Raw genomic sequence first — 14,096 nt, 5'->3', positions numbered from 1 at the left:
GTTCTTTGGCTCCTATTTCAGTCCCAGTGATAGAGAATTCCACTGCCTTTCAAGAACAGTCCATTTAGTTGTTTTTTTAATAACTCAGATTATGAGCAAGATAAACTGAATAAAAAATCTGCCTCCCTGTAAGTTTCACCCATATGTTCTCATTTGTCATGTGTGCATGCGTGCAGCCATTTAGTGAACAATGTATTGGGCCCAATACACGTTCTGGGATTTAGCAGTGAATATCTGTCCCTGCACCCATGTAGCCAACAGCCCTTTGTTGTCTTGCTCTCCAGAACCACTCAGAGTAAGGCTAATACATATTCGAAAAAAAACAAAGGCCATCATAACATCATAAATACCCTTCCTCAACTAAAACTTCCCAAATTTTCCCCAAAGCAGGAATAGCAATACATGTGTCATAAACTCAGAGGCCTTATGCCTTTTTTCCCCCAGTGAATCATTCAAGCCCCCTGCCCAGAACCTTTTTAGTTTTACAAAGTTCAGTCTCTCCTTTTTAGACCTCCTCACCCTTGAATATCTAAGAAACTGTGGGGTTCATATCTTAGACCAAAGGATGCAGTTCCCTTCTCAAAACAAAATAGAGGGAAAAAGTGGAGTCTTGTTTAACTAATGCTGCTACCTTCTACCACAATGATACAGCATTGTGGTAGTGTCCTGACTGGTTCAGATTCCGGTCTGCACACATTGGATGTCCCAAGCTTTGGTTCTAGGATTACACCTCTCTCAGTTCATAGTCACACAGCCATCGTTCCCCAAAGCTCAATGACATGACTCGATAACCTTCTAAAGCCACATGTTACGCATAACAAGTGTGCTCCTGCAAACACTTAGATCTTTGTCTTAAGCTCAGACATTCTCTTTCTGCAAAGCAGTTTTAGTTCAGGTGCCCTGCTGCCCCCCACCCCTGTCTCTGAGACTTTGTCAGGCTCTACAACAGAAGTTCACCCAAGTGATGTTCTCCACTCAGACCAGATGACTTAAGCCAATGATTTCAAGGTTATGGCATCCATTCTCCAATTTCTACTCACCTCCAGACAGCCGTCCCCCTTTCCAAGGTCTTGCTGCCACTAGGGAGCTGCAGACTAGCTAAACACAAGTCTCTGATATCCACTGGACCTCATCCTCCCATCTTTAATTCCCCCTCCCAGGCTTAGGGAGAAAAAAATAATAACTAACTCTCCTCCAGCATTCCAGCTACTCATTCTCCCATTCCATTCAAAGCACCAGCCTTCAATCCATTTGCTCCTCAAACAAAGCCAGCCTGCTTAGAGGATTATGAGGAGGACCCAGAATTAATGCAAACACTTAGCCTCTCTGTCTAGAGAGAAGATCAGAAGAGAAAAAAGGTCACTCCTAGTGAGTATGTACCAAGAAAAAAAAGAAGTTACCTGTTACCTTTTTCATAATTCTGTTATATGTGTATAAAGTGATCAACACTGTGCTTTCCATATCATACACAAATCTAGTGGTGGTGACATTTTTGGGAAGGAGGAAATGAAGAGAAGATAGTAGACAGGAATGGATGTTGTATTATAACCATGCATATGAATAACACTTTACTGTCACTTAACTCACTTGCCTCTTCTCTCCCCACCTGCTCCTTCTCAGTCTCCTTTGCTGGAAACTTCAACTCTCCAACCACGAAACTCTAAACTGCCCACAGGCTCCGTTGCTGGACCTCTTTTCAAGTGATCACACTTTTTCGTTGATCTCATTCAGTATCATGGCTTTAAAAGCTGACTATTCTCAGGTGTACCTGTACACATTGGGCCTTCCTCCAACTCCAAACTTGTATATTCAATGACCAGCCTAACCTCCTTATCTGGATGTCCCTAGGCAACTCAAACTTAACACGTCCAATACCACATCATTGTTCCTGATAACAGCTCCTGGTGTTAGTTCAAGTCTTCAGTTGCCTCAGTTTTTCCTATCTCAGAAAACGACCACTCCATTCTCCTGTTTGCTCAAGCCAAAAGCCTAAATTCATCCTCAACTCCTCTCTTTCATTCACACTTCATTTATAGTCCACTGGCTAAACCTGTGGGTTCTAATCTATAAAATATACCCAGGATCTGACCACTTCTACTGTGACCACCCTGGCTCTGATTCCCATCCTCTCTCTTGTGAATTATTGCAGTTAACTCTTTATTGCTCAGCCATTACCACTCTAATGCTGTATAACCCAGCCCAAAGAGATTTAAAACAATTACTTTTTTCTCATGAGTCTGTGGATAAGTAGTACTTTAGTTGAAGTAGGCTAGACTCCAGGTTTGAGATGAGGTTCAGATCAACTTTAAGCGGAAGGTTTATGGGTTGACTGGGAAGGTTTGCCTCAGGCTGTGAGCCCAAGGGTCAACTATAGTGCCTCTGCTTCATGTGTCCTATTCAGAGCCCAGGCAGAAAATGCTACCCAAGGCATACTCTTGTCATGGGAGTCACAGAGGCACAAGCAGGAAAAGCCACATGGAAGAATATTTCAAGCTTTCTCTCATATCACTTCCCCTGACATCCCATTGACCAAAGAAAATCACTTGCCCAAACCGAAGGTCAAGAGGTGAGACAATATACTGCTCACCGTGCAACCATAGCAAAGGATCTCATGTAAACATAATAGTACTACAGGGCAGTGAAGAATTGTGAAGAACCAGTGATTCAGTCTACCACAGTATACTCTCTGGGTTATAATTATTCATATGCTTTTCACATTACAAAATAATTCACTCCTGTCCCCAAGACCTCTAAAAGGTCTATCATATCTTTGAAATCCAGGATCTACATCAGGTCCAAATATGGCTGTTCTTGAACCATATGAATTAAAGGAACAGGTGTCTTCCTCTCATACATCCAACATATAACAAATGATGTACAAGACAACAGAACCACAAAAAAACTACGGTCATTAAAAAAAGAAAATGATGAAAGCAAAGAGCAGTCACTGGGCCATAATACTTACGAAATTCCACTGAGTGAAGATTGTCGTATTCCTCTATTTGGGAAAAGGGAATAATGTACCATAATCAGGCATAGGTTCTGCTCTCTCAGAATGACTTTCCAGTCTATTCTCCATAACTCTTGGTCCTTCAGTCTAGAAAATTATTCTTTTTCCATCATCTATCTTAGTCACTTGGAAGGGGCATTGGAAAATATGCCTTTCTTGGTGGATACGTGGATTTCCCAAACTGATTCCTGCCTGTAGACAATTGAGAACCCAAATTTCTGTTCACTTCTTGCACAGGCTTAGTCTTGTTTAGTTGTTTTGCCAATAGACTTTTCTTAAAAGCTTTCTGAGTTTGTGTGTGTGTGTGTGTGTGTGTGTGTGTGTGTGTGTGTGTGAGACTCCCATCAACTCCAGGAGCCAAAAGATGCATCTCAATTTCTTTCAAGATATGCCTCCCCTCTCTGGATTTATTATATTAAAAAGAGTGAAGAATTGGAACCAATATTGTAATATACTAATGCCTTATAACTGTCACAACTAGTCCCCCTGCTTCTCCTCTTTTCCCTTTGCAGCACAGCCGCCAGAATGTCCTATTTTAGTTAAATCATACCTTGTCACTTCTCTGCTTAGATTGTGCAATGGGTTCTCATCTCGCTCAGTGTAAAAGCTACAGTCTCCATCATGGTCTAAAAAGTGCTATGCAGATCTTGCCTCCTGTCACCTCTCTAATTCCTTGCCCTAATCTTTTAAAAAATTTTCCATGTTTCTGAACACCATCTAATTAATGTATCTTGTATACTGCCCACTTCCTCCCACTAAAATGTATGTTCCATAGGGATAGAGATATCCTATTTTGTTTACTGCCTAGTGCCGCTATTACATACAGCAGAAAAGAGTGAATTATTTCTAGTGGCTCATACAAAAGTGGGAGGAGATGGGGGGAAGAGACATTTCTCTTCCTCCATCAAATGAACCCTAATTGGGTTATACATCCATCCCTGATTAAATCATTGAGACCAGGGGAAAAGAATATGCTAATTGGCCTGGACCTATCAACATCAGAACACACTGCTGGAGTAGAGGGTCAGTTCTGACCTCCCAAAAACCTGGTTGAAATTCAGGGGTGTTAGAGGTCCCTTTAAGGAAATATAGTAATATTGTCAGGAGGAAGAGATAGTAGATGCTGGGCAGGCAACCAACAAATACTCACCCCAATACTTTAATCACCACATGGCTTCATACCACACTATGCTATTTATTAAATTATTTGCCAAAACCAAACACTGGGGAAGTATCACAAATGAAAGGAAAAACTTAAAACAACAAATGAGGAGCTTAACAAACATGGGATTGTAGGGATCTAGGTCGCCTGACACATAAATTGCAGTGTTAATGGCCCCCCTTGGAGCTGTGCAATGCAGACAGGGGAGCCTCCCAAGAGACAGAGCTTTGGAGTCCAGGAGAACATGAAAAATAATGTGAGAGAGAAAGAATCTACACTGTTTTTAATATATACACAGGGCACCTGGGTTACTCAGTCAGTTAAACTTCCGACTTTGGCTCAGGTCATGATCTCATGGTTCACGAGTTCGAGCCCCACATCAGGCTCTGTGCTGACAGCTCAGAGCCCGGAGCCTGCTTCAGATTCTGTGTCTGCCCCTCCTCCACTCACTCTGGGTGTGTGTCGCTCTCTCAAAAAAAATAACCATTAACTTTTTTTTTACTTTATGTGCAAAATTTTGTTCTGTGGGGGGCTAAGGGTGAGAGTTTGTGACCATGAGTCTTTCATAAAATATTATGAAACTGGACCTATAGAAAAGGAGTTTCTGCCAAGATAATCAATCAGTCCTTTTTAATAAACATAAGTCCAACACAATCTGGAGGGATGGATTCTCCGATGCACCGTTATGGAGCTCAGTCAGTGTCTGTAAGAAATAAGCCCAAGAATTGAATCTGAATTGCTGCTGGTGGTCTGTCTTTAAACATGACTTCATCCACTGTTGTTGCTGGTCTTAAAGCAAACCCAACAACGACTTCTCTAATTTCTCAATAAAAGTAACCCAGTAGTTTCCATATACCTCCAGCTCCCTTGAGTTTTCTACTATTTGGAAACATTTCAGCAGGTATCAGATTTTCTCCAAACTGGATTTTGTCCTATGGGATTTTTCCCATGTTCTTGTTTAATGGGAGGGAAGGGAGGTTGTAGAAGAGCCAGGTACTAATTTCCTACCAGGAGCTCTCTTGCCCTGGGGGTGTTTTTAAAGAGCAGTTTACAAATTAAAAACTAGGGCTTTGGCTTTTTGTTTTTTGTCCTATTCTTTCCTCTCCCATTTATCTGTAATGAACACGTAATGACCCATTTTGTATCCATTTATGATGGTGATAAATTTACACTCAATCTGAAGGGCTTTTTACAAATATAGCTACAGGGATTGACAACTGCTTAGGACTGTGAGGCTCTCAGAAGAGAGCGGACGTGCGAAATACAACACTTCAGAACATGAAAACACTTCCGTGAAAAAAAACATGCTTGGGAGGACGCAGTCTCTGTTGTGTAGCACCAAAATATAAAAGCCTGTTGGGCAGTGATGTTACTACACCTAAAATCTCAAAAGCCACCACACTCCTTACCAAATACCTTGGCAAAGGACTGTCAGCACTCTGAGACCAAGAGATCAACACCACAGGAAGGAATATACTTTCCCAAGGGGGTCAGATAGAATGGAGAAGGTGTGAGTGTCTGCTATCATTCTATCCCTGAGGACGCCTGTCTCAGGGGGCTCTGAGCATTTTAAACTAAAACTCGGGCATTCTATTCCATTGAAATCAAATTACTAAGAAGTAGGGCTCAGTCTGATAAACGAGACATTAAGCCGATTTTGGAAACTGTCAGAGGGAATTATTTTTGAAATCCTTGAGACAATAGAAAGGAAGACTTGAGCAATAGGAAACATGATCCTTGCAGTGCTAATCCAACAATGCTCGCCTGAAGACTTGAGCAATTAGAAAGAAACCTGATCCCTGCGGTGCTAGCCCAACAATGAGTTTAGAGTCATCTACTTTTATACTTTTTTTAAGTTTATTTATTTATTTTGAGAGAGACAGAGACGGTGCAAGTGGGGAAGGACCAGAGAGAGAGAGGGAGAGAGAGACTCCCAACCAGGCTCCGCGATGCCAGTGCAGAGCCTGACACGGGGCTTGAACCCACGAAACTGCAAGATCACGACCTGAGGCAAAACCAAGAGTCGGATGTTAACCAACTGAGCCATCCAGGTGCCCCTAGAGTCACCTGCTTTTAGATCATGCAGGTAACATAGTGAAAGCTGTGGTGTGCTGCTCAGACCTGCCCCCATCCCCACCTTAATTTTTCAGGACCAAAGTCTACTTCCTTTCTAGAAATTGCCTTCAGCATTAGAGAGATGCTTCACCTCAGGTTGCACCCTCCTTGAGACAGCTTGCATCTAATGACTACAGTGATACAAGGACATGGCCCTTTGCCTTTAATTGAGACCACTCCGCAGGGCCACCCCAGCTCTGAGCCATAGGACTAGCCAAGCTTCTGTTGCAACTTTATCACAACTCCACTTCTTCCTCTATCCAGTCCTGCTCCCCTACCATCCTTACAGATGTTGTTCAATAAACCACCTCTACTCAAACCCTCAAAACCATCAGTCTCAAAAAACATTTCCAAGAAACCTGACCCACGATAATTAAGTTGAGAGTCCCTGACATACCTGCACATATATGAACTCTTCACTTCCTCTGATGTCATAAAAATTCAGGGATGGGCACACCTGCTGATCAGGAGCTAATCTGTAACAAAAAAGTTATACATTTCTATTTCTTCTCTAAATGAATTATAACTGCCAAAATTCAAAATAATAATACTATGTACTCAACTGTGTTTCCTCCAAAATTCGTGTGTTGAGGCCCTAACCCTCAATGTGATAGTATTTGGAGATGGGGCCTTTGCAAGATATTTCAGTTTAGATGAAGTCCTTATGATAAAATTAGTGCCCTAATAAGAAAAGACATCAGAAATCTTTCTCTCTTTCTATCTCTTTCCCTCTCTCTATCTCTCTTCTTTTCATTATAATGGAGGAGCTAATGGTGAGGGCTTAGGATTCACTAATGATCAGGTACTATATTGGGAGAATAATGACAGTGGCCACTTAACTGCCACATTGGGCATCATATCAGATTCTTCTGGGGGTGGCCATATCTTGACTATCAAATATCACTTCCACTTTACCCCTTCCCATTAGCACCTAGCTTTTCTCTTTGATTTCTACACTTCACCAACACAGACCAAGACTTTGCACAAGCTCTACAGATAAGCCCAGATTGGCTGAAGCCAAGTAGTACCTTCTGCCATTGTTTCAGGACCAGACATGGGATTTGGGCCTGTCTAATTAGGTAAGAATTTCTCAGCAAGGGCTGATTTCACCCCCCACCCCCCCAGGAGATGTTTGGCAATGTCTGGAGCCATCTTTGGTTTCCCCAAGTCAAGGTGGAGAGGAACAGTATTCGTATCTAATGGGTGGAACCCAGAGATGCTTCTTCACATCCCACAATGCTCAGGACAGACACCGCCACCCCAACAAAGAATTATCTAGCCCAAATGTCACTGAATTAGGCATAAAAATGTCATGTGGTCGCAAGGGAGCTTTAGAATAAAGCTGACCTAGTAGGAAGCGAGTCAAAAGATAGAAATGCACTATATCTGGTCAATGACCTACTGAATGACCTGCTGAGGTCTAAGGACTTTACACTTGTAGGAGCCCATTTGTTTTTAATCGTTTTCAGCTGTAACTGATACTCCTCAAAACTCCTCTCTCCTGCATAAAAGAACAGGCAGGAGTAAAGCAGACACAAAGAAAAAGGAAAAAAAGAGGAAAGAGCACAAGATAGTGACTGAGGGGATCAGCGGCTGGAGCCAGTTATGCAGAGAAAGGCAACATGCTGGTGTCCACCAGTTAGGGCTTTCTGACCTAGCAGTTGGGAGTCACTGGAGTTAACATTGTAGAGGATAATCCTTTCCTCAAGGGAACATAGAGATTTATCAGAAAGATAAGACATACAAAGAATATAGGAAAGATAGAAAAACGATTTTTAAAATACAACACAAAAAGCACAAACCATAAAAGAAACATCTGATAAATATGATCACATTAAAATTTAAACTTTTATATTTCAAAAAACACCATAAGCAAAGTGAAAAACACAGCACAGAATGAGAGGAGATATTTGCAATTCAAAATGCATAAAATTAACAAAGGGTTAGTATCCAGAATATAACTTCTACTCAGTATAAAAACTTAGCATGGGAATGATACACTAAACTCATGATAGTGATTATTGTGGAGAATGGAAAAGAATGGGTTTGATGAAGGGGACCAAAAGGATCTCAGGCATGTACATGTTTTGTGTCTTTAAAACAAAACCTTAAGTAAGACAATGAATGAATACAAATAAGACAATTTAATAAGTCTGGCTGCTAGGAACATGAATGCTTTCTATATTAGCCTCTATTCTTACCCTTACATTTCAAATACATTTTACAAAAAATAAATTATGAATTCCTGAAAATCATTAAGAAGAAAAATTAGGGAAGTGGGCATGTATATGAGCAGAAGAGGAAACCTTGGTCCAGTAAACATATGGAAAAAAGATGTTCATTCTCCCCAGTAAGGGAAATGTAGATTAAACAATGGTGAGATACAATTTCTCATTCATTGATTGGCAAAACTTAAAAGTAGATGATGTAGAACAACTGGAATTCATACCATTCTTGGGGATGCATGTACATTGGCACATTAACAAGTAAACTTGTTGACAATAAGCATACTTTTTAGCCTTTAAGGAGGTGAATATATAATACTCCCTTCTTCACCCAAATTCTGAACCAAATGAGGGAAATGAAGGAGAAAAACTGGGATCAAAAGATAAGATCTAGAAACAGAATATTCAGATGGAACCATGATCAGTAATTAACATAGCTCAAAAATAGTAAGACTATCTCCCACATATGGATACAATTGCTATTTGGACTTTGTGTCTCCTCACTTTGGGAAGAGAGTTAGAATGATTTCATAAAGGGGCGCCTGGGTGGCTCTGTCAGTTGAGCATCTGACTTAAGCTCAGATCATGATCTCACGGTTTGTGAGTTCGAGGCCCGTGTTGGGCTCACTGCTGTCAGAGTACAGCCCACTTCAGATCCTCTGGCCCCCTCTCTCTCTGACCCTCCACTGCTCATGTTCTCTCTCTCTCTTCCAAAATTAAATAAACATTAAAAAGAAAAAAGAATGATTTCTCAAGAAGGTAGAAACGTAGAGTTGATTTATTGTTGTATGGACATTCAAATATGTTTAGTAGGGTTCATAGCAATCCTAGTTGCTGAAAAGGTGAACTACACCAGTTACCAACCTATTGTCCCTCAGCTTTAATTCCACCTTCTAGTTGGCTTTGTGTTGCTGGAACTGGGCTCTGCACACCACATGTTCCCCTTTGCCAACTGAATCTCTCTCTGTTTTTTAATGTTTATTTATTTTCAAGAGAGAAAGACAGACTATGTGAAGGAGGGGCAGAGAGGGAGGGAGGACAGAGGATCCAAAGTGGGCTCCGTGCTGACAGCAGACAGCCCAATGTGGGGCTCGAACTCAGGAACCTCAAGATCATAACCTGAGCCAAAGTTGGATGCTCAACCAACTGAGCCACCCAGGCGCCCCAGCCAGATCTCTTTTAAGCTCTGACAATAAGGCTGGGGTGCCTGGGTGGCTTAGTCGGTTAAGCGTCTGACTTTCGCTTAGGTCATGATCTCGCGGTTCGTGGGTTTGAGCCCCGCGTCGGGCTCTGTGCTGACTGCCAGCTCAGAGCCTGGAGCCTGTTTCAGAGTCTGTCACTCCCTCTCTCTCTGACCCACCCTTGCTCATGCTGTCTCTCTCTCTCTCCTAGAAATAAATAAAACATTAAAAAAAAAAATTAAGCTCTGACAATAAGGGCCATGAAGGAGAGACTTCAAGGCTGGAGGAGGAAGATGGCCTATGCTCCCTTGTTTCATTTCTTGTTGGTTTCCTATAGCTGTTAATGTCACTCAACATTGCTTCTGCCTCACCCCAGAGCAGCAGTTCAGAAGCAAATGAAGTACTTTCCGGTACACATAGCTCGCCTCACCACGTCTCCTCAGAGACATCAGCTCCAGTCAAGCAGTGTTCTTCCTCAGATGCCATTGTTTCAGCTCTGCAAGTCCTTTTCACTAAGTTTCTAACTTTTAGTAATTCCAACTTCCTCTCTTTGTTCTCCAGGCCTGACAGCGGTAACTGCTTCCCGCAATTTCCATCTCCGTAATAGCTGAGTTTTCTATTTTAGCTTTTTTAGCCACCATGTAACAATTCCCTATACTTGATTAACAATTCTTTATGTTAAACTCTATTAAAATAAGTATAGTGCTTTTTACCCTCTGATTAGGTCGTGATGAATTCAGATGGGAATGAAAATATCAGATTTTTCTTTTCTTTTCTTTTTTACTTAGAATAGTGGATTGGAGACTTCTGGATTAAGAAGGAAGACTAAACACACACATCCAGTTCCATATCATCCAGAAACTCCATTAAAGCAACAGCAAATCGGGGCACCTGGGTGGCTCAGTCAGTTAAGCTTCCAACTTCGGCTCAGGTCATGATCTCACAGCTCATGGGTTTGAGCCCTGCATCAGGCTCTGTGCTGACAGCTCAGAGCCTGGAGCCTGCTTCAGATTCTGTGTCTCCCTCTCTGCCCCTTCCTTGCTCACGCTCTGTCTCTCCCTCTCTCCTTCAAAAATAAATAAACATTTAAAAAATTACCAAAAAAAGCAACAGCAAATGAATTTTTTAATTAAAACATAATTAGTGCAATAGGAAATGAGACAAAATCAACACATTTTGGAAACCAGAAACCAGATTCAGCAGAACCCAAAGAGCCTAATCCCAAATCCAAAGTGAGGAAGGCTGAGAATCAAGACAATTTGCACGACAAAAGTCACAAAAGGCACAGAAATAGACAGTGTCAGTTAGCACAGGAACTAGAGGAAAAAGGGAAAAGGCTAAATAAAACTGACTAAAAGCTGTCTGAGCAGCATTAAATCCTTAGGTTCACTTCACCACTCCATGCCACTAGGAACCCGTCCTACCCGCATCCTAGCTGAAATCTGATGGTTTACAGTCCAGAGAGAACGAAAGAGCATCCAGACTGGGAACTACCAGGCCTAGTCGAGGACAGAAACACCACGCCCAAAGAAGGCTATGAAGTGACAATGTGCATATTGAGTCATGAATCCAAAGACCTCCAGCCTTCTTTCCCCATCATCCCCCAGAGCACAGGTAGAAAGAGCCACAGGAGATTGGAAGGCCCTTCTCTGAAGAATCTGACTTAAATAACTGGCATTAGGTGTTCTCAACAAATAGCCCATCAAATCATTTTGACATTCAAAGTCAACAAGACTACCCACATGATAGACAACATTATCCAATCAGCTTTCTGGTTCCTCATTCTTGAAGAAAATCATTCTTGATCAGCCTAGGATTATGAGACATAGACTATGGGCAAAGCCTTTAATACAGAAGCAGATTTTTTTTTATTTTTTATTTTTTAATGTTTTTTTTATTTATTTCTAGGAGAGAGAGAGAGACAGCGTGAGCAGGGGAGGGTCAGAGAGAGAGGGAGTCACAGACTCTGAAACAGGCTCCAGGCTCTGAGCCGGCAGTCAGCACAGAGCCCGACGCGGGGCTCGAACCCATGAACCACGAGATCATGACCTAAGCGAAAGTCGGACGCTCAACCGACTAAGCCACCCAGGCGCCCCTAGAAGCAGATTTTTTAAATCAAATTAAATTAATCTGATTAATTGTGAGACAACTATGCAGGGAGAAGAATTCTCAAAAAATATATCATTGATATTCTCAGGGAGGATGATTTTACATTCCATTTTTAAAAAGAAGAAACATTCATAAAATGTTAAAAGGAACTTTTAGAATTATTAAACTTGACAGTAGAACTTCAGAACTCAATGGAGTTTGGCAGTTCCTCAAAAAGTTTAGAAATGCCATATGATCCAACAATTCCACCTCTTGTATACACCCAAAAGAATTGAAAACATATGTCAACATCAAAACTTGTATGTTAATGTCCATAGTAGCATTATTCATAGTACACCAAAAATGGAAACAACACAAATATCCATCAACAGATTAATGGGTAAACAAGATGTTGTATATCCACACAACAGAGTATTATTTTGTTGTAAAAAAAGGAATGAAGTATTGTTACATGTTATACACAGATGAACCTTAAAAAGACTATACTAAGTGAAAGAAGCCAGACACAAAAGGCCACACGTTGCATGATTCCATTTATATGAAATGTCCAGAGTATGTAAATCCATAAACACAAAACATAGATTAATGATTTCCAGGGGATGAGAGTAGGAGAGAATTGGGATTCACTGCTAATGGTATAGAGATGTTAGAAATGTCCTTCATGCTCTGTGCTGACAGCTCAGAGCCTGGAGCCTGCCTAGGATTCTGTGTCTCCCTCTCTCTCTCTCCCTCCTCCAACCCCGGCTCATGGTCTGTCTCTTTTTGTCTCAAAAATAAATACAAACATTAAAAAAAATTAGAAATGTCCTGATCTTCTTGGGATGTTAGAAACGTCCTAGAATTTGATAGTGGTAATAGTCACCCAATATAGTGAATAAACCAAAAAAAATCACTGAAGCACACACCTTAAAGTAGTTAATTGTATTTTCTGTGAGGTATATATCAATTTTAAACACTATTAAAATAAAATTTGATAGAAGGATTGAAGGGCAAGTTTGGGGAAATCTCCCAGAAAGAAGGGCAAAAAGACAAAGATGGGAAATAGGAGAAAATTAGAAATTTAGGGGAAAAGAGAGCAGGAAAACAGAATAAGGTAAATTATCGATGAAATCATTCTAGAAACATTTCCAGAACTGGAGGACACAGTTTCCAGATTAAAAAGATCTTATGAGTATCTAGAACAAAAGATAAAAGTAAATCCACTGCAAAGCACATGGAGAAAATCTGTATATATTTAAGAAAAGTAAGAAGACTCTACTAATTTTGAGAGAGAAAAAAGAGAGGTTTCTCAAGAGCTATACTGCACCAGACATCTCTTTGAATTTCTGAAAGAAATTCTTCTGTATCCCACCAAACTATCCTACAAGTATAAGGATGAAGCAAAGACATTTTCAGATATTCAAAGTATGTTGGGTATTTTCCATTTTCCCTTCCAGCCTTTCATCCTGCTGTGTGAACTTGGAGAATTTTTTTTAAGTGAACTGCATCACTAGTTTCCCCTGCCTTCTGAGTTTGATAGTAAGAGACACTAGCAGGAAGTCAGAGGTTAGGAGGAGAGCAAAGGGGTGATATTTATTCCCTTTGCCTCCCTTTCTGGTTTTTATGAAGTGTCTACATCCCTCTACCAAAGGCCACAGCTCCTGTCAAACATCTTGTCCTGTGGCTACTCTCTCCAGGTTCTAGTAACTTCTTCCTCCTGTTCATCCTTTAAGCTTACTATCAACAGCTCTGAGGTTCTGCCTCACCTCACTGGTCTTTATTCTAGTGTACCAGCTAGCCATTGCTATATTATTCTACATATCCACCTCTCCAAAGTCCAATGTCGTAAAACAACCATTTGTTCTCATAAATCTGCAGGTCAGCTAGAACTTGGCTGATTTAGGCTGGGCTCCGTTGGGCATCTTTCCTTCATGCTCTGCTAGCTAGAGCAACTGTGCCGCTTCTTACCGTAGGTCTATGGGATGGTTGGACCAACTCTGCGCCACACATCTCTCATCCTCCTTGGACTAGGATGGATGCTTCTGTCATGGTGATGGCAGAGGCTCATAAGAACATACAAGGACATGCGATTCCTCTGAAGGCCTAAGCTTGGAACTGACATCCTCTCACTTCCACCCACACGTCATTGGCCTAAAAGTCATATGACTAAGTCCAAAGATATGAGGCAAGGAAGTACACTCCACCCATAAAGAGGACATGAAAGAGTATGGATAAAGATAGGGATGAAGAATTGAGCTTTACTCAGTCTAGCATCCCTGCACTAAACTTCATAAATAGTTGCCTTATTAAATCCA

General features: G+C 41.2%; 1 protein-coding gene across 2 annotated transcripts in view; it reads right to left on the bottom strand.

The window, feature by feature from the left end:
- Positions 1 to 13,863, bottom strand: part of SIAE (sialic acid acetylesterase) — a 74,001-nt gene extending 60,138 nt beyond the window's left edge. Inside the window, exons 1-2 of one of the 2 annotated variants that reach the window (XM_077756624.1) lie at positions 13,750 to 13,863; positions 6,685 to 6,763 (exon numbers count right to left, since the gene is read on the bottom strand). The gene's annotated coding sequence lies outside the window, so the exon portion shown is untranslated. The remainder of the gene's footprint in view (positions 1 to 6,684; positions 6,764 to 13,749) is intronic. The other variant, XM_077756625.1, reaches the window with a different exon arrangement.
- Positions 13,864 to 14,096: the final 233 nt, after the last annotated feature.

This window comes from Crocuta crocuta, unplaced genomic scaffold (assembly GCF_008692635.1).
Source record: "Crocuta crocuta isolate KB4526 unplaced genomic scaffold, BGI_CrCroc_1.0 scaffold172, whole genome shotgun sequence".
NCBI classification, from domain to species: Eukaryota; Metazoa; Chordata; class Mammalia; order Carnivora; family Hyaenidae; genus Crocuta; species Crocuta crocuta.
Note: the sequence above shows the minus strand (reverse complement) of the source record. Positions and strands in the feature narration are given on the sequence as shown.